Source organism: Rhyacophila brunnea, unplaced genomic scaffold (genome assembly GCF_057557595.1).
Source record: "Rhyacophila brunnea isolate RB1 unplaced genomic scaffold, BYU_Rbru_1.0 scaffold_15, whole genome shotgun sequence".
Taxonomy (NCBI): domain Eukaryota; kingdom Metazoa; phylum Arthropoda; class Insecta; order Trichoptera; family Rhyacophilidae; genus Rhyacophila; species Rhyacophila brunnea.
Window position 1 is genome coordinate 21,640,135 of NW_028232806.1, and position 19,445 is coordinate 21,659,579.

The 19,445-nt window shown below is 32.7% G+C and overlaps 1 protein-coding gene across 1 annotated transcript in view; it reads right to left on the reverse strand.

Moving 5' to 3' along the window:
• sano (CABIT domain-containing protein serrano) overlaps positions 1-19,445 on the reverse strand; it is a 555,155-nt gene that overhangs the window by 436,492 nt on the left and 99,218 nt on the right. Inside the window, exon 2 of the mRNA XM_085942988.1 lies at positions 12,744-12,800. The gene's annotated coding sequence lies outside the window, so the exon portion shown is untranslated. The remainder of the gene's footprint in view (positions 1-12,743; positions 12,801-19,445) is intronic.

Sequence of the window (19,445 nt, forward strand, 5' to 3'; positions counted from 1 at the left end):
CCGATTTCATGTTCTTAGACTGACGTCAAGTAGGTATTCAGGCCGTCGGGGCGCCTCAAAGTTGGACCCCCCAACGGTAGTTGGCCGAAGGATTGGTATGCGCTGTCGTAGGCCTGGTGCCACAAATATGCCAAGTTAACCACTGGCATATGACGCCCTATCATCCAGGCTAACTTTGTAGTACTCTCGTTTCTGGGTGAGAGGTACCTTCACGCCGCTAGGGCCCGTGAAGCCGGCCGCCGCGGGAGCACCCCTCCCTCAGCCATGGGGAGCGCCACCGTGCAGGGGGTGTGCTGTATCGATGGGCAATTTAACCACAAATCCATCGATGCCGCGCATGCCTTCGTGGGTGCGTTTTTCGTGGGGCTGGCCCAGAAACAAGGTGCTACTGCTACAGCAATTGCGCACTCTCAGTACTAGCAAGTGCTCGAAGTACGTAAGTGACGCGCGAGCGACGTCGCCCATCGGCGAGCGCCGCCTTGCGCCTATAATTTTTCTTAGTCGGTCCTTACGTAGATTTCGCGGGTAATTAGTCGTTGTACAATTTCTGCCAATCTCGTAAGGAAACCGTAATTAATTTTGTCACCCTCAAAACGTCGGACTAAGGGATGAAATCGGGCAGATTTGCATATAAACCCCCAATTTTAAATTTCATTATCAGTCTTCGCTCGCATTTACGACCCTGAACCTGCGAAGGTCAGCGGCGTAATTTTATCCGCATTTTCATATACAAGTCGCCGAGACTTGTGAAGAGGTACTCGCCTAGGTCCAGATACCTACTGGCTGATACCTATACTCCCGTACCTACTGTCACTCTGACAGATCGCGGAGTGAACGTCAGTCAGCGACTTAGTCGTTTTCGCGTACTTTTTGTTAAAATTTCTTCATTGTGGTACCCGGTCCTCAACCTTTGTCAATAATTCCCGCGCTTACAACCAATAATAATTAATTATTAAATAAATAAATTGTGTGTTGTTCTTTAAATAATCTTTTATAATAAATTAGTTTCTTGAGACAATCTGTGGTTCGGAACTTAGTGATTATGTCTCTGTTTTAATTTGGTGACGGTGAACACAATAAATAACTATAATAAACTGTGAACATTAGTTTTAATAACTATATTGCCGTGCCTACCTGTTCTTCCAAAATTTCAATGTACCTCCACTCCAGGCCCGGAACTAGCCGAGGATTCGGAGGCCTACACTACCTATTCATCAGTAGTTATGTCGGATTATCTTCTTATTTCCCGTAAATACACCTAACAAGTGTGCTTTCTCCACAGCCTACCTGTTTTTAAAAGTCACCCTTTGCCACTGATATCTGCATAGTACCTAGAATGTTTTTCTTAAAGTCGTTGTACCAAGTTGTAGAGTAGTCAACAATATCTCTATAGTAGATTCATAAATAACTTTGAATTATACATATAGCTTTATGCAACAGCCATATAGCGTTATTAATAAAGCATGTTAAAGTATGCTTTCAGCATGCAGTAGCGTTAAGGAATTCGTCCACATATCGATCGATGCGATACGATGGATGGAATCAGTGTGCCGTGAGTTACGGCTAACATCACACTATTATTGGTACCATAAAACAATGGGTCGAACTACGTAATAATATCACATTTTTATTTATAAAATCAATGGCATATTAGTGTTACGACTTAACATTATTATTATATAATATATTAATAAAGCTAGAATCCATCACATAGCATCTCAGATGCAATGGTTTACTGTTTATCATGACGAAATTTCCTAAAAATATCCATCGTAAGTTTTATATCAAATTCCAATTAATATGGATGCCCATCTTTTGTAAAATGAAAAAATATGCGCTCATTTGACCAAAGTTTACGTAAAGTTTAGTAAATTTGTGTTCTACTAAGTTACAGTGACAGAACGCAAACTCCGTGTCGATTTTTTTAATCCATTTAATGGCCCACATGCTCAGCGTAGGTCAAAATGGAGATTTTATGCTATTTTCAAAGTACGATCCTGGACATTCCTTAATACTTTGGACACTGAAGACGCAACTGGCGCGTAATGACCAGACGGCCGATCGATGTAATTAACGTGAATTTTAAAGGTGGTAATTAAAAAATCATTATCTAGTCAGCAGTGAATGAGTTAAACGTTGTAGATAATCTATTTATATAATTTTGAAGCCTTATTATCCTTTATATCGCGTGTTTGAACATGTACCGTTTTTAAAAAAATATTTTTTTTCCGGCTAGGTACGTGTTCAAACACGCGCGTTAACATGATCTTACTCCCTACTTCATTTATCATTTGTAAATTTATAGCTACGGCCGTATGTTGTAGCTTAGCCACTGGGAAATGCCAATAGAAATGGCGTATCTCAAAAAAATACTACCTTATTCTTAGGTCATTAATTATTATAAAGCAAACATTATTCGTAGAATTTTTATCATATTTGAATGATTAAAGACAAAGCTTATAATCAGTATCTTTAGAATTATCTTCAAATGTGTAAATCTTGCCCATTTTTTGAATAATAAAATGCCTTATTCTTGTCAAATTTCGGATCACAAAGATTATAAATATAATTTTTTATCGTAAATATGTCACTATATAATGTTAACATTAATTTTACTAACGGTTTTATAAATGCGTTTAAAAATTAATAAATCTAAAAAAAATTAACACCACTGCACATGGATGTACTGAAATATGACTATATTCTAAAACATGAGAGCGCGAGGTTTAAAAGAATACTATTTTATGTAATAAAAATACTATATGCAGTCATCAAATGTTTAAAATAAATATAAAGGATAATAAGGCTTCTAATTAATATAAATAGATTATCTACAACGTTTAAGGAATGTCCGGGATCGTGCTTTGAAAATAGCATAAATTCCCATTTTGACGTACGCGGCGCACGTCACCCCTTAATTGTAAATAAAATACCCAGTAAGAATATGAAAGAATATGCTTGTACCTAAAAACACATTCTAATGAATTTTATGTCTTATCACAAAAATAACGATAAAAAACTGAGATCATTTTAGATTTAGTAAGTGATTTTTGTAGTGTCGTACGGGTGTTACGAATAATTTCTTGACAGTCTTGAGTAGGCAAGTAGGTAAGAAGGAATGGGATTCTCTTCATTTTTGAAATGGACAATAGCTAGTTACCTTTTGAAATTTTCAAAATTAGACTAAATACCTTAATTTTAATTATTTTTAAATAATAAAAAAATATAAATACTTTATTTATCTTCTAAACTTAATATAATAAAACTTATGATGTATCAAAATCACTGAAAAATGTATGACTATTTTTATTCGCATATCTCAATGTGTATGTGATGGAGAGAAACCTTTTCGCTTTTAACCTATTCAATTCTGGATATTAGCAATACCTAAACGGCTAATTAACTGAAAATACTTATTGTAAATTTCTAAATTCTACTCTTAGTATGCAGATTAATTTTATTCTCCGCATTATTTAGCATGCATATACGCACCGAGCCACGAGTCTCGAATCCCGAATCACGCGAATCGCCGAGTCCGAATCACGCGATCCGGGCCACTCACGCAATCCGAGAAATTCACGCACACACCCGCACGATCTCATTTCCTCTCTGTAAATATTTACGACGTGAGTTCCATTCGGATCGATTCGATTTGTAGGAAATCGAATTACGCAATAATCGATTCCTTACCACATGGATAGCTTATAAAGTTTACTACATAGTAATTCAGTTAAACTTTCAAAGCTCGTGAAACATTAAAATAGCTTTTTACTCATTTCATTGTTCTCTAATCCGTAATACAAGACGAGTATAAATCGTAACTTCTCGATTTCAAAAGCTTTTATGATGGTATATGCCAGGGTTTGCGAACCTTTCTACGTACGCATGCCAAAATTTCCAAAATATTTTATTTCGACTGTCTAACGTCCCAAACGTGGCGAAAAAAAAGTTTTTAAAAATTATATTTAAAAAGTTTATTTAATTACAATTGAGTTTTTGATATTTTATCTTTCATCGTATTTATAGCTGAAGGCATATCTTTTATTCTTTGAATATTTTTTCCATTGTTTTCAAGTTTCTCAAAGAGATCGTGGAAATATTTAAACCACTCTTCTTTCATATTATATTCTCCATCACCGAACAGGTTTCCATTTTTAGAGATTATGTTTGAGGCAAAATAATAATCAGTTATTATATTTGAATGAAAGATATACCTAATGCTGAGCTCTACGGGCTATACGAAGATTGCAGCGCAGTTCAATCAATTAAGATTGGGAGACTGCGATGGCTAGGTCATGTGCACCGTATGAATGACAATGAACCGGCAAAGAGAGTGATGTCCAGCAATCCAATAGGACGTAGAAGAAGAGGGAGGCCAAAGATTCGCTGGTTAGATGGAGCTGCCAGTGACTGCCGTATTCTGGGGGTACCAAATTGGAAAGCGGCCACACTGGATAGGGACAGGTGGAGAGAGCTGTTGGAGGAGGCCAGGACCCACACCGGGTTGTCGCGCTCCTGATGATGATGATGATACTAAGTAACGACCAATGCAACTGTATATTTACATTAAACGTAACTATTATTCTTGAAAAGGATTTGCCATACAATGCGATTTGTTGTTTAGCTTGAATTTCGTCGTTTCCGTTTGCACATCGATTGGTAAACATCATTTATGAAAAACCGAAGAAAACACGCATGGCTATGTCGTTATTATTTTTTTTAATATAATATAAAATTAGTAAGTACTTATATATTTATTTGTAAAAAAAATATAAAAAAAAACTTTTTAAATATATATAAAATAGTAATTTCGCTTCTCTTCAAAATTAAATATTCGCGTGCCATGCAAAATTATTTCACGTACCATTGGTTCGCCATCCTTGGTATATGCCATACATTAATATAACTTTGAGAAACTGATTTCATGGTGAAACTATAATCATCATCATCGAAGATACTACAACCATGTAAGTATTTTTCTCTCTGCCAAGATTCGTTACCGTTAAGTTTAAAAGCTTGTAAATACATGTTTACACGTGATTAATTTTTAATGATACCCTCTTTGAGATTTGTTTTTGCACGTATAGACAATAGAAAATAAAGTAAATTATCTTAACCATTAGTAAATAATTGCATAACGCAGTAAAATTTCAGAAGATTTTGCAGATTTATTTCATTAAATCACTCTGCATAAAAATTATTACATAACTCTTATTTTGTTGAACATACATAATTCGAAAACACTTCTGAGAAATATATAACCACTAATCCCCCCAGCAGGATTCGAACCCCCAACTCCTGGGGTGCACTGTCCACTAAACTATAAGTGCCTTATCTAATTGTGACGAATATATATTTTTTAAATATATTGTAAATCGACTCACTCACTCATTAATATTCAGGGGAGTTCAATACGTTTCTTCTAATTACAAAAAACAGTGCTCTGGTGGTTCTTTGCGATTATCTCAAAACTCGATTTTTGGAATATATGAGTTATGACTTTAGAACTAATTTTCAGTTTTAACCACCTAACCAATTGCAATAGTAAGCGTAACATCGATTCATTATCTATGCATGTAAAATATCAACTTCGACCAAATTTTCAGATAAGACCTATTATCAGAATGCCTGTAAAATAGAATACGAACTCGAGGTAGGGGTGGTTAATATATTATTTAAAGACAGACGGCGTACAGTTTATAACACTTAAGTAGATTTATTTAAAACTAGGCAAGCGCTATCGTTAGTTGCATTGGTGGCCCTTTGTTTGACCATTTGGTGGGTCATTTTTAAATAAGTAATTATATTATTTGAACTTGGCTTTTCGTTGTATACTTAAAAAACGTATTGCAAATTAGGTTTTTATACATTATAAAAGAAGTGCTCTTCAAAAAAATGTCCATTTCACATCAAACACATTTAATAAAATACCGTAGCTTTTTAGCTTCATTTTTCATTTAACTGTCACTGTCAGAAAAAGTGTTGTGTACTGTTATGGATCGGCGGGATCATTTATATATATAAAACACTTTTTATATTTCCACTGATTTTATTAGAAGGTAAATTTTATGATTAATATAGCAGATGACATTTTAATCGATAATTTGTATACAATGGTTTAACACAATGAATGCAGTCGATGCGTATTACTCTAAGGTTGGATTTAAACTAAACTGCATACAAACATTGAAATTGCATATAAAAATTTCAGACAACAATAGGAAGCGATAACAAATAAGTATAAAAAGGTTTACCAAAACAAAACACGCTCGCCCATTTTATACTTGTTTCATTTTAACACATTAAAAATTTACATCTCTTTCATTTCTGGCAATGACCTAAATGACGCTTAATACGGCGACAAAATAATATGAAGAAAAAGAAAAAGACTTTGTGCTTCTCTTCGTCTGACATATGAGAAATGAGAGAGAAAGAGAAATATTTATAAATATTTTATCCCGGCAGATTCTGAAATGCCCGAGCCCGACTATACAACGACCGATCGTGATTCCTTCTGTTTAAATTTTATACACACGGTTAGCGTGCGTCGCGAGTTGACGCGTTAGCCGATAATTATAAGACATTGTACCTACATCTTAGATTATAACCTACATAGATTGTAAGATATTTATTTTTGGAGGGTCATTGACCAATTGACCTAAGAGAGGAGCCGCCAATGGTTAGTTGAACATCTCCGTTTGATCCAGGCATTGACACATACTATCGATCCACTTTTTTAGGTAGCATGGCCCAGTACTTGGACGTAAGTCCTCAGAATTTGGGAGCAAGTAAATTAATTGTTACACACTGCATGCTTATTATTAGATGTTTATTACAATACCTACTTAAATAAAACATTGTCATATGACTGTCAGAGCCAACGTAATCTCCGAAAGAGGTCAATTTAGTAAGTGTTATTACGTACCTATGCTAGATGTTTAACTATATTATACATTAATGTATGTACTACAACTACACGATAGCAATATGAAAATAGTGATACACGATATTAATCAAGATACTGTATGTGCGTTAACAATGCAAAGATATTACACAATACATTTTAATAGGAAAATAGTTAACGTTATTTCTTAGTAGAACGGAGAAAGCTGCGATTGCATGCATATCTTATGAAATAAATACACATATTGTTACGCACTCAATATCTCATCACTGCCCACGTGTAGATAATATAACATAGTACTATGGCGTGAAAAAGAAACTCAACTAATCACCATCAACATCAGCAGTATAACCCAATTTGAGTATTAGTTTCAGGAAACGTCTGCGTTCCATTCTGTCTGCCGCAAGATCTGTCGACCGCCTTATCTTCAGGAATACAGTGTATTTTTATCAACCACCGTAGTCTTATTTTGATCTTCCTTTTACGTTTTGTTTTGTTGAAGAGTACCCTCATTCTTGGCAGGGTGTTTATATGACAAAGAAGAGGAAGGAGGATTGATTAATAATTAACGTAGGTTCGTAGGTACAAATGACAATATATTATGTGTTAAATTGAGAATTATGGGAATATACTTATTGGGAAGGCGTACTCGATAAGTGCTAGAGAGTTTTTTTTTTTATAAATGATTGGTTGCAAAACTGTATGTTTTAATAACTGGCTAATAAGAATAAAAAAATAACAATTTTAGAAATGTGATACTCTGAAATCTAGAAGCAACACTCAGCTGGTGGCCGAACATTTATGTGAATACTAAAATGGAAAAGAAGTTGTAGATTAAATCGTCACTGTTCTGGCAGAAGACACTAATTCGAAAAAATGACATATTGAGTTAGTAACAAAATGTTCCTTATTTCAAACTTTACCGTCTGGAAACCTTCTTAATAAATAAACAGTCTTTATTTTAAAGTCATCCTTTTTACGATTACTTAATAACAACTTTTAACACTTTTAACACTTTAACAGTTTTTAACAACTTCAAAGTCAAACTACTCAAAACTAGTATTCTCCAGTTAGTGTGTTCTGCCAGAACAGAGACGAGATAATATGAAGAAGGTATGATAAACTCAATTAAACTAGAATTGTGTGATTAAATAATCAATTAAATGGAGTGCTAATTCTATCTCCAAAAGGTGATACTAGTTTAATACCGGGTGATGGATTAATGAATAAATGAGATTTGACAGAACAGACGTAATGTTATTTATATTAAACAGCACAGATTCAAAGTTGAGTAGAACTAATATTACTTTTGAGGTTAACATTGTAAACAGTGATCGGTACATTGTAGTTATTATCTACTTATAATATCCATTTCTGCGATATTAACCATCCAAAATTTAATACCAACTCGCAACTAATATTCTTTCAAATAATTTTCAACGATAATCCTTTTCACAACGATTTTTTTTTTTAAATGTTGATAATGCCGCAATAGTCATTTTTTTGTTGTTTTTTTTGGTGTGGGGTGGTAGTATTATAGTATTACTATAGTAATTTTACTTATTATCAGATACGAAGAGAGAAGGACGTGGAGGCACAACGCACTGAATAATTTTGAGGCTGCTTATGATAAAAAAAATATAATAAAAACCATAAACAACCTAGGTACAAAATATCAATGTATCTCTTTTCTAGAATCACACCGTTTAACAAAAAATAAGTATCTATTATTGAAGATGATAGTAATGACACATAATAATATCGACTGTGTTTAGGAAAAAGGGTGTAACCCTCGATTTTTCGAAAAGTGCTTTTATTAGATATTAACAATGTATACAACAAAATACACGTTCTGTAAAAAGGAATTCAACCGCAAATGCCAATTTATTATCTAAATTCAGGTTTTAATTGAGCTTTATTAAGTTTTAATTTAAGGAAAAAAGTATTTACCCTCAATTTTAATGATTTTCTGTAATAACTTCTTTAATTATTAGTATATCGAAAAGATATTATACAAAATCATCAATCATCATGCACCCAATGTCTGTGTTTATTTTTAATTTATTAATATTGAATCAAAATCATTCAAAAAACGTTTTTTGCCGCTCCTGTAAAATTTGATCTGTGTAGGTTATGCCCTTTTTCCTAAACACGGTCGATATGAATGGTTCATTTTAAGTATGCAAGTACGTATTTTTATCTGTTTTGGGAATTTTATATTGCTTTGAGTAATATTTATTACTCGATTTGTAAGAAATATTTTTTATCCTTGGTATAATTTATTAATTATTGTATGACCGATTTAAACTATTTCGATGGCCTTTTTTAAATTTTCTGACAAATCGATTGTGTCATTTGCGTCAAAGAAAACTGCCACTGCTTGTTATAAGTGCGTGCCAATAACTCTTACTAGAAGACAACGTAGCATCATGATGTTAGGTTAGGTTGAATAACCAGCAACTACTATCAAACATCGAACCGAGTGCATACATTTTATAATGGACTACAAAGGTTTTTACGACTTTTCGTAAGACATACTACAATAAGTACGAATGTACTTCTACCTACAACAGCGCATACGTCACACGTTGCAATGTTCCTACTAGAAACTAGATGTCTCTACCTACACAAATGTGCAGGGCTGCACATAATAAATGTCCACATTTTTGATTATTATGTTATGAAACAAATATCAATATTTTATAAAACAATACTACTTAAAAATGTAATAGTTTTTTTAACCATGTCCTATCCCAATAAAATCATATGACCTTCACAGAGTGGAGGGATTTTTTTTTTTTTACAAAAAATGGATATCAGTCACTTGCTAAACCTATTAGGTCCATACTCTGACTCATACACAAATTGAAAAACAATATGTGTACTTACCAGACCCAGGATTCGATCCTGGGACCCACGGTGTTATAGGCTGACGCTTAAGCCACGCAGCTATCGTGGGCTTTTACTGGATAGTTAATCTTGATTTCCTATTATGCTTTTCTTTCTAATAATACAATTAATGTGTTCGTAAATGTTTTAGAAATGCTTCTTTTCTGATCTAATAATATTGTTTTAATTATTTCCATGATAACTAAGCACAAAACTTTTTAAAAATTATTTTTTGTGTATCTGTCTGTTTATTTTTTGTTATAACTAAAACCACTACACCAATATTGATGAAACTTATAAAGATTGTAATATTACTTTGTCATTACTAAGTTAGCTGTGTTTCGAAGTTATAAAATAAAACAACTTAAAAATAATGCACTTACAAAAAATCATCGTAAATAAAGTGGTTGGATAGCAGCGGTCGATTAGTGATGTGAGGTGTGACTATAGGGTTTCGCGCTTACATATATAACCGTTGTTGATCGTACAGACTTCATCGTGTGTAAATTTGATAGCTCACCCAGATATTATATCTAGCAACTTACATTTATTTTCTTAATTTAAGAATATTTTTTGACTATAGTAATGAAGTGATTAATATTTAAAACGGTATTTTGAATACTTCAAAATATAGTTAAATTATAAATTTGTCTTGCTTTATCTGTTTGTCTGTATGTTGTCTGTAACGCATAAGCTGTATCTCGAACGCACAAAATTGTCATTCAAAAGAGTTTTCATCTTTGTTGCAGGATCGCATAAATAGAATTTGCATTTTACGTTGCATCCCTCTCATGCACACTGTACTTAATCGCTTTGCCAAGTATATTATGCAGTTCACTTACACTCTTCTTAACCAATACCAATGAAACTCACCTAAAATACACCGGCTTTATCGAAATAGATACCTACCAATCCATATTGGTATTCAAATCTACGCGTTCTTTAGGTTTATATATTGTTACCGTCTATTGCTTTGATTCGATATAAAAAAATAATATTTTTGACCACATCGACAAGAATGTAGCCCTAAAAAATAATTGTTGGATTGATTTTGTCGAGCTGAAAAGAGTTTAAGTATCTTGAAAAATACATAAAAATCGACCGGAAATAATAAAGTTATTAAGTATACGATATTCACGATATAACGACGTATCATTGTGTCGTTTTAAAGATTGTTTATTGTCCGAAACAAGTGTTAATATGAATGACTCTATTACCGTAGAATTAACAACACATTTTATTTTAAAACTATTGTTTTCATATAGGTTTATCTTAATAATTAAACCGCTCTATAAAAAAATGTAAGTTTCGAGCAGTGACGTGCGGTCCATATATGCTGTAGATGCAAAGCACTACCATGTAATAATATTATGCATTTACTGCGCAATTGTGCGGTTAATTTGACTTCATACTTATTATAAAAGTTATGTATATATTATTATAATATATGACTTAACGCGTTCACAGTTGGTTATTATATTTCATGTTCTATAATAAAACATAATATTTATACGATTACGTTTAGAATAAAATGTATTCTCAATTTTTAATATTACAGAGCTATCACTTCGAAATACCAAACTATCCACCAAGATTTAATTAGTTAGGAAACCCTAAGTATCTAGATAATATGTAGCAAATCGTAGGTATCAAAGTATTTTTCAAGAGCATTCATATAAGCAAAAGTCTCCGCATGCCACTGGTAGACGGGTATATAATATACTTACGTGAACTTTACAATATTGCAAATATTCGAATCCACACACATGATATTTGTGTTAATATTACAACCAGGAAGCACAACATTAATGGAAACTGAAATACCTAACGGGTGTGGAGTAACAGGCGACCGATCTCGATTATGGAAGAATATGAGATTAACTTAAACACATATCAATAATACATCATTTTAAGTTTGTCCTTCGGTCTGACAACTGCTCTCGGTTAATGCACTGACGCTCATTCAATATTAGTGCATTTGAAGTTGCGACACACACTATTGCACGTCTATAATATGTGTTTTCATTTTCGTAGGACACTCACACATTCAAAACCCTGCTTCAAAATGTAGTGTATTTGGTGTATAGCCTATCTGGATTATATTTATTAATCTGTTCTGTGAATATAATTAACTACCTAACCGACCTTAAAATAATTTGATCATGTTAGTACCTACTGGATCATTATGTAAAATAGTGTATACCTAAGTGATATTTAAAATATATAAATCTTTGAATCGATGTACAATATAGGCTTCAGTAGCGAAGGGTGGAGGTAGGCTGTTAAGATCCGACATAAATGGTGCACATTAAACTTTATTAGTCATACATATTTGTTTTTATTGAACTAAGCCTACAATTTATAGATGTTGTTGGTTAGTTTTTAAAAATCAATTAAGTTCTGCCTAACCAAACCATAATAGTTTTGGTATACTTTGAGCGATACGACAAAATTTCATTCATACTTACTTTGTTTTCGTTGGATTAAAAATACATATTACACATATTGTTGGTTCATTTTTTTAAATTCATTAAACTTTGCTAAACCAAACTATAATAGATAAAAAATATTATTCAATCTATAAAATATCCCAAGTTCTGTATGATTTAATTGCATAATTTTAGATATTTTTTAGATATACGAGTGCTTTTTCACAATGATCTATTATAGCTTGGTTTTGCAGAGTTTAATTGAATTTTAAAAAGTAATCAACGCCGTCTGTAAATTGTAGTATGACTACAATGAAAACAAATACGTATGACTGACAAAGTTTAGTGTGCACTATTTATGTCGGATCTTAACAGCCTACCTCCACCATTCGCCACTGATAGGCTTCATAATTATCACACAATGATGAAACTATCAACGCATTATGTAACTGAATGACCTTATAATATTTTGGTCAAGTACAGTCGCTAACTCAATCATAATTATTTATTGTTGAACTTACCAAAAAGATGTGGGCGTCATCAGCTATTCTATTGTCCACTCTGTGCGAAGGTTTAATCTGAAACAAAGAAATCGTTTTATTAGATTCAATGATCCATTTGTAATACTTTCGTTAATACTATTAACAAAATGGATGGTTTGATTAAAACAAAAAGTTTAGAATATTCTTACAGCATGTGTGGCAAACCTTTTAATATTAAGGTGTTAAAATAAAAAAATAAAACTAATATTTAATTTGTAATAAAAAGTCATTCAAATGAGAACCAGAATCCTAATCGATTTTTCACATTCGCCAGGTGCTACGTATCGACTATGTCCTTTAAAATTCCGGGACGTTTTATGTCGTCCTGTTTGAGGTTATACATTGAACCACATCCAGTGTTAATCGGGCGTATCACGGGACCCTACATTTGATGAGTATCATTTTCTGATGATTTTAAATGTTTCAAAAGCAGTAGTAACCCAAGACTGAGATCACCATACACTCAAGTGTGCTTTAACTGAATTTACGTGACTTAAAGCTAAAAATGTCCATGGAAGAGATAACCATAATATAGAAACAAACTTGCCAAATAATCTAAATATAAAGATCTTCACCAGTGACGTCCCTAGATAAAATGCCGCCCCTAGGCAGCGCCAAAATGCCGCCCCATTTTTTACACAGTATTTTTATCATCTTTTCCTGAGTCCAATATCTAAGATTCTAAGAAATCTGTTGTATGGATATATTACTAACAAAATATCAGACTGTAATTATTCAGAAATCTGCTCGTGTCGTTTCTAGTCACCAAGGATGTCGAAAGGCAACGGAAGTAAACTAGATATCGCGAACCCGACAAAACCAGTAAGCTGAATTTTCTAATGGAACGGTGTTTTCGTTATTACTAAGTTTAGGTAGCTATTTCTATGTATTCCAAATGATTCTCCTCGATTTGCCGCCCTTCGAGTAACTGTCGCCCCCAAGCGACGCTTAATCTGCCTACCCCTACGGGACGTCACTGATCTTCACGTTAGCACGCAAATTTTCTAAATGGAACAAAATTGGTCATTGAGACGACCAAGTCGGACGGTCCGATGAGCCCAACAGCTGGTTGAACCGACTTGAGCAGCTCTTCCCTTTCCGTACACATATTAGGGGGTTTGGGTCGAAATCTCACGGCCGGAATCCCGAAGGCCGAAATCCCGAATGCTGAAATCCCGAAAGCCTAAACCCCGAAAGCTGAAATCCCGAAGGCCGAAATCCCGAATGGCCGGAACCCCGAAGGCCGAAATCCCGAAAAATACAAACATCAATAATTGCGCAATCTTGAATTGCGCAATTTTTGCAAGAGAGACAAAACCCCATTTTTTGTGGAAATATAATTAATTGGAAATAGATTTCGGCCTTCGGGATTCCGGCAATTCGGGATTTCAGCGTTCGGGATTTCGGTATTCGGGATTTCGGCTTTCGGGATTTAGGCTTTCGGGATTTCGGCCATTCAGGATTTTGGCCATTCGAGATTCCAGCATTCGGGATTTCGGCCTTCGGGATTTCGTCCGGCACCCCATTTTAGGCCATTCCCAGAGAATGTAGTTAATAGTGTTTAGCAGCCTATTTACATATTTTTCTTTACTGTCATTTAGATTTTTTTGTGATTGTTCATCAAATATACATAACGATAGTTCAATGTAAATTCCGAAAATACTATTATGATACTAGATACTATCTTATTGCAGTCGTGAGAAATATATCTCCATCACAAAAATGTGATGTTTTCCACAAATTAGTCTGCAATGCGCTGTGCTATGCTAATGCTAATTTTATTGTACATCATTAACCGTAGTAATGGCAATTTTTCAATTCCACTTTCATATACCTACATCTTCCTCTTACCGTGCTATCCTCTTGCAGAGGTTGGCCACCGTCATGGCGATCTATTCCTTATAATCTGCTATCCGAAACAGTTCGGTGGTTGCACCCATACCAATCATGGAGGTTTTTAAGCCAGTGTCTGGAAAATTGTACGTATGCAGTTCGCCGTATCATACTTCATCGTGAAATGTTGTATCGGAAATATATGGCTGTATATTAAAGACCGTCCAACCTTTTTGGGTCGTATATTACTATTATCACTACATATTACAAATAAAACACGGTTCTTGTCGGTTTACACGTTACAGGCAGTCAGCAGCAAACAAATTTTGAAAATAGCCGATACACTGGATTATTTGTTAGGTTAGGTTAGGGTTTCAATCTTGAATTCATGAATTTTGTCAAAATCAACCATTAAAAGTGCCAAGGAGAAATGTTTTACGTACAATTTACATGTAACGTCTTAAGTCATGAAAGGCGTCGTTCATATACATAGTATATACATTTATAAAAGCGTCTTCATAGATGAATATTTTCTTTGGCGCCTTTGGATTGGCATCATTTATTTGCAGTAAGTTTATTAATAATTATTGTCTGAGGTAATTTCTGATAATATGATTAAAATACACTTAACTGTGATTATTTAATAGTCTAATTAGTGCAATATAAAATATTTTACACTTCATCTATGGCTATAAAGATGACTTCATAATAATGACTAAGTTAATGTACTCATATCGAACAATTAAATATATTTTACTACACGTCGATTGCATTCAGTATAAATTATATTAAACAACGGATACCTATGTAGGTAATTAGTCTAGGAATATTCATCGCCACAAAATTTGTCGATTACAATTTATTCTTCCCACCACAATTCTTCGCCTGGTAAATTACTTACTGCATATATTTAAAATATATATATATATATATATATTTTTTATTTAAATGTATACATAGTTAACTATTAATTACCCATATTGTGATGATATATGGTAAGTCACAGACCTGCTACATTGGATAGAAGAAGAGAGCCGTAAATAAGGCCTCTATATTAAGGTGAATGTCTTTAAGATGCGATGCAATTTGAGAATTTATTTATAATTTTCTTCATTGGTTTTCTACCGGATACTTTTGGTAAAATGTAAAAATATATGTAATCTGCCAATATAAATGAAAACATCTAATTTTCAAAGATGCGGCGAAGAATTATGAGATTTGAATTGAGGGTGCGATATAAACAAAGAATGTTCCGGACACAATAGATAATAATATCTAGCTAATAAACAGATTAATGACTAGGGAGCGGATTTATATACAACAAAAACATGATTATATGCATGCACATATGCACTTAAAATCATTGAAATATGCACTAAAACCAAAGAAATATGCAGTTAAAAATTGACATTTTTATGGAAAAATATTGTAAATACCCACTTCACCCAATATTACCGATAAAAAATCGAATAACAAATTAATAATCCTAAGCAATATAATACAATAACAAAAAAACAAAAATAATATAAAGTTAATCAATTACAATTTTCAAAATAGTTTGTTTACAAGTAGGCACAAATTATTGAACAAGAAATGCGACATGTAAATGTAAACTATAGAAACTAAACACAATTAAAAAAAAACAAAACGTCACACTTAACTATTCCTAAATACTATTTGCTGTTTTCTGTCCAAAAAAATAAGTTACAATATTTTTTTCAATATTCTCTGGCATTAAATTATCCGCATATCTGTCATTATTTTGTTTATATGCGGAAAATGATCTCTCAAAGATGATATCTCGTCCACTTAGGTGATAGGGCAAAATTTAAATAAAGGTGCCCGAGTTGACTTCACTTTTTCTGATAAATTAATGAAATGCTCGGGGATGCCATTAAAAATGCAAGTGCATCTACCTGATTTAGTTATGTTTCGATAAAATTATAAATGCAAAAGCCCTAAAATATGCATTTATTAATGAAATATGCACTAATGTCTCAAATATGCATTTATATGCAAAATAAAATTTTATTTTTGGATTCTGCGTCTTTCGAAACGGATTTCTGTGCAACTCCCATAGCTGTGCATACACCTTAACAAAACATGCACTAGCATATAAATCCAGGCCCTATTAATGACATATCATATCAGTCCTCAGACATTTTAAGTAATACAACCTTCACCAATGGAATCGTTGGTAATTATCATGACGAAAAAATGTATTTGTTTAATAGTATGTATATATCAGAGACACTAACCTTTGTTGTAGTATTTTTTTATACATGACGATAATCATCATTTCTGGTAGTAAGGCATCATGTAATTATTTACAATAGATTTGTTTTCTACTAGTGTAATCGATTTTTAAAACAAGATTTCCTCGTTCCATAATCAAAGTTTTAATACACGTATCCTTGGTGTATGCCATAACTATAATTATTATTTTAATAAAATGATACCATGTATGGTGCCAATAAAGTTATTAATTATAAAACACTTAAGATGTGACTTTATATTTTTTTCATCTAGTGGTTTGGTTAGGTACGCATTTAAAAAAATAAACAACGTGCGATTTGACACTGAGTTCTTTGGACTATACGGGGACAACTAAGACCCGTTTCAGACGGGACACCGGTGTCGCGCTCGATATAATATAGAAGGCCTTTGTATTCGAATAAAGGGGCCTTTATATTATGTTTATGAACGCCTCAGAGCTAATGAGTCAACGCGTGTCCGGTACACTTTTCCGTCGGCCGCTACATTCTCAAGCCGCCGATACACTTGTTTTTATAACCGCAGCCAGTTTTATGTTCTAATTTATAACGCGAATTTATGCGTTGACTCATTAGCTCTGGAGCGTTCATAAATATAATACAAAGGCCCCTTTATTCGAATACAAAGGCCTCCTATATTATATCGAGCGCGACACTGGTGTCCTGTCTGAAACGGGCCTAAAAGAATAATATTATAATATAGGAACGCTTATAGAATAATTGCAGTGTACTAAATTCAATTTATAGGAAACACGAACATCTGCTATTTTTAATAGCAAACATCATATTACCAATAAAACAATGTACGATTCGTACGTTTGAAAAATAAATATGTTTAAGTGAATACAAAGTTTTTTTCATTTTTTATATTTGTTAATTTATCAAATTTTGAGGTTACTTTATAACCCAACGCAAACAAAACATGAAACTTTGCGTCAAAATATGGAAAAAATAAAAGCTGTAATCGTTTGTTTTTTTAAACTAACAATATTGTAATTGTACTTAACTATCGATTAGCTATTATGTTTTTTTATGTACGTTGAAATTCTATTGCTAAAACATAACATATTACATTTTACAAAATTTCATATGTCAATTATTATTTTTTTTAGCTACCCATGCACTGACAAAGCCACTGATCCAAAGTTCTTATGTAAAAACATCAAAACATATTAATTACACATTCCAGGAATATTTCGGTTAAAAATATTACTCCACGAGATATCTGTCTAATCGTGTAGTAGAATCATTAGGCATGCAACACCTCCCTAATTGGCATCACGTTGATTCTTGTGATTTTTTCACGCACCGGGTAATAAATTAAAAAAACAAAATCAATAAATTATGACTCTAAAACTCTATTTTACACTTGAAAATAAATTAATTCAATTAAAAATTATTTCATTGATTATTATTTTTAATGTCCGTCTCTTTTACGACATATGTGTATCTTGTAAATTTATAGGTATTACAAAAGGATACAAGGCGGTCCTTGTTGTCTATTATGTAAGGCACTGACTTCTCATCGGGGGGCTTCCGGTTTGATGCCAATGATGTTACAATATATTTACGTGATGTTTTAATAGATGCATGTATTATCTTATTGCTACTACTACACTAATTGGGTCTAATTGCTTGTTTAGGTTATAAAAAGTTTTTAAAAAAGGCGAAACTCTGGCATCTTAAAAAGAGAAACTTTTCGCTTCAAAAATGAAAACCCAAACAGGAAAACCACACGCCAATCTTTCCAGACTACATACTGTGTTATGATTTTATAAAATAAATGTATAATATATAAATATTAACAAAATCAAGCAAATTGCATATTATACTAAACTCTTATATATTTAAAATAAATAGATATTGCTTGCGTGTACCTATAATCAGATATACTATAAGTATGTTACCTACTTATACAATAAGTTTTTAATAATTGGAAACTAAAGCACTTGCACTCTTGGTTTCCTAGCGAATTCTGTCAACTTTAAATTTATGGCAAAATATTTTCCAAAATGGCGTGCCAAACGGCTTTCTCTTGAGCTTAATTACTTGCCCTTAATATTATTATTATCATTTATCTATTATACTTAGCTGGTATACAATGTACAGCCGTACTTGAGTATTATAATACATAATATATTTATATTATATTTTTAATCGATCACATTTCATTATTGATATTGTTATAAATAAAAACTATACTTAACCATTTTATTAGCACACTTTATTCACTATTGAAAACTGCAAGTCTTAAAATAAAATTTCATTCACGCAAAAAAATATATAGAATAATAGGTACAGTTTGTTTCTGAAAGGCAACGCCATGCAATTAAGAGTTAAATGAAAATGAGATTGATTTATTTTAAAATACTTTACGAAAAAATGACCTCGAGGACAGTGGTCGTAAAAGATAATATATTTTAATTCAAAAATATTTTTATCGTGTCTTTGTTTGCTCTTCAATTAATAATGTAGAGAGAGAAAATTGGCTGCAACCTCTAATATTATAATTCGATATGCCACAAATTATATTGTTTGTGGTGACAAATATAATAGAATACCTACATAATGTGCT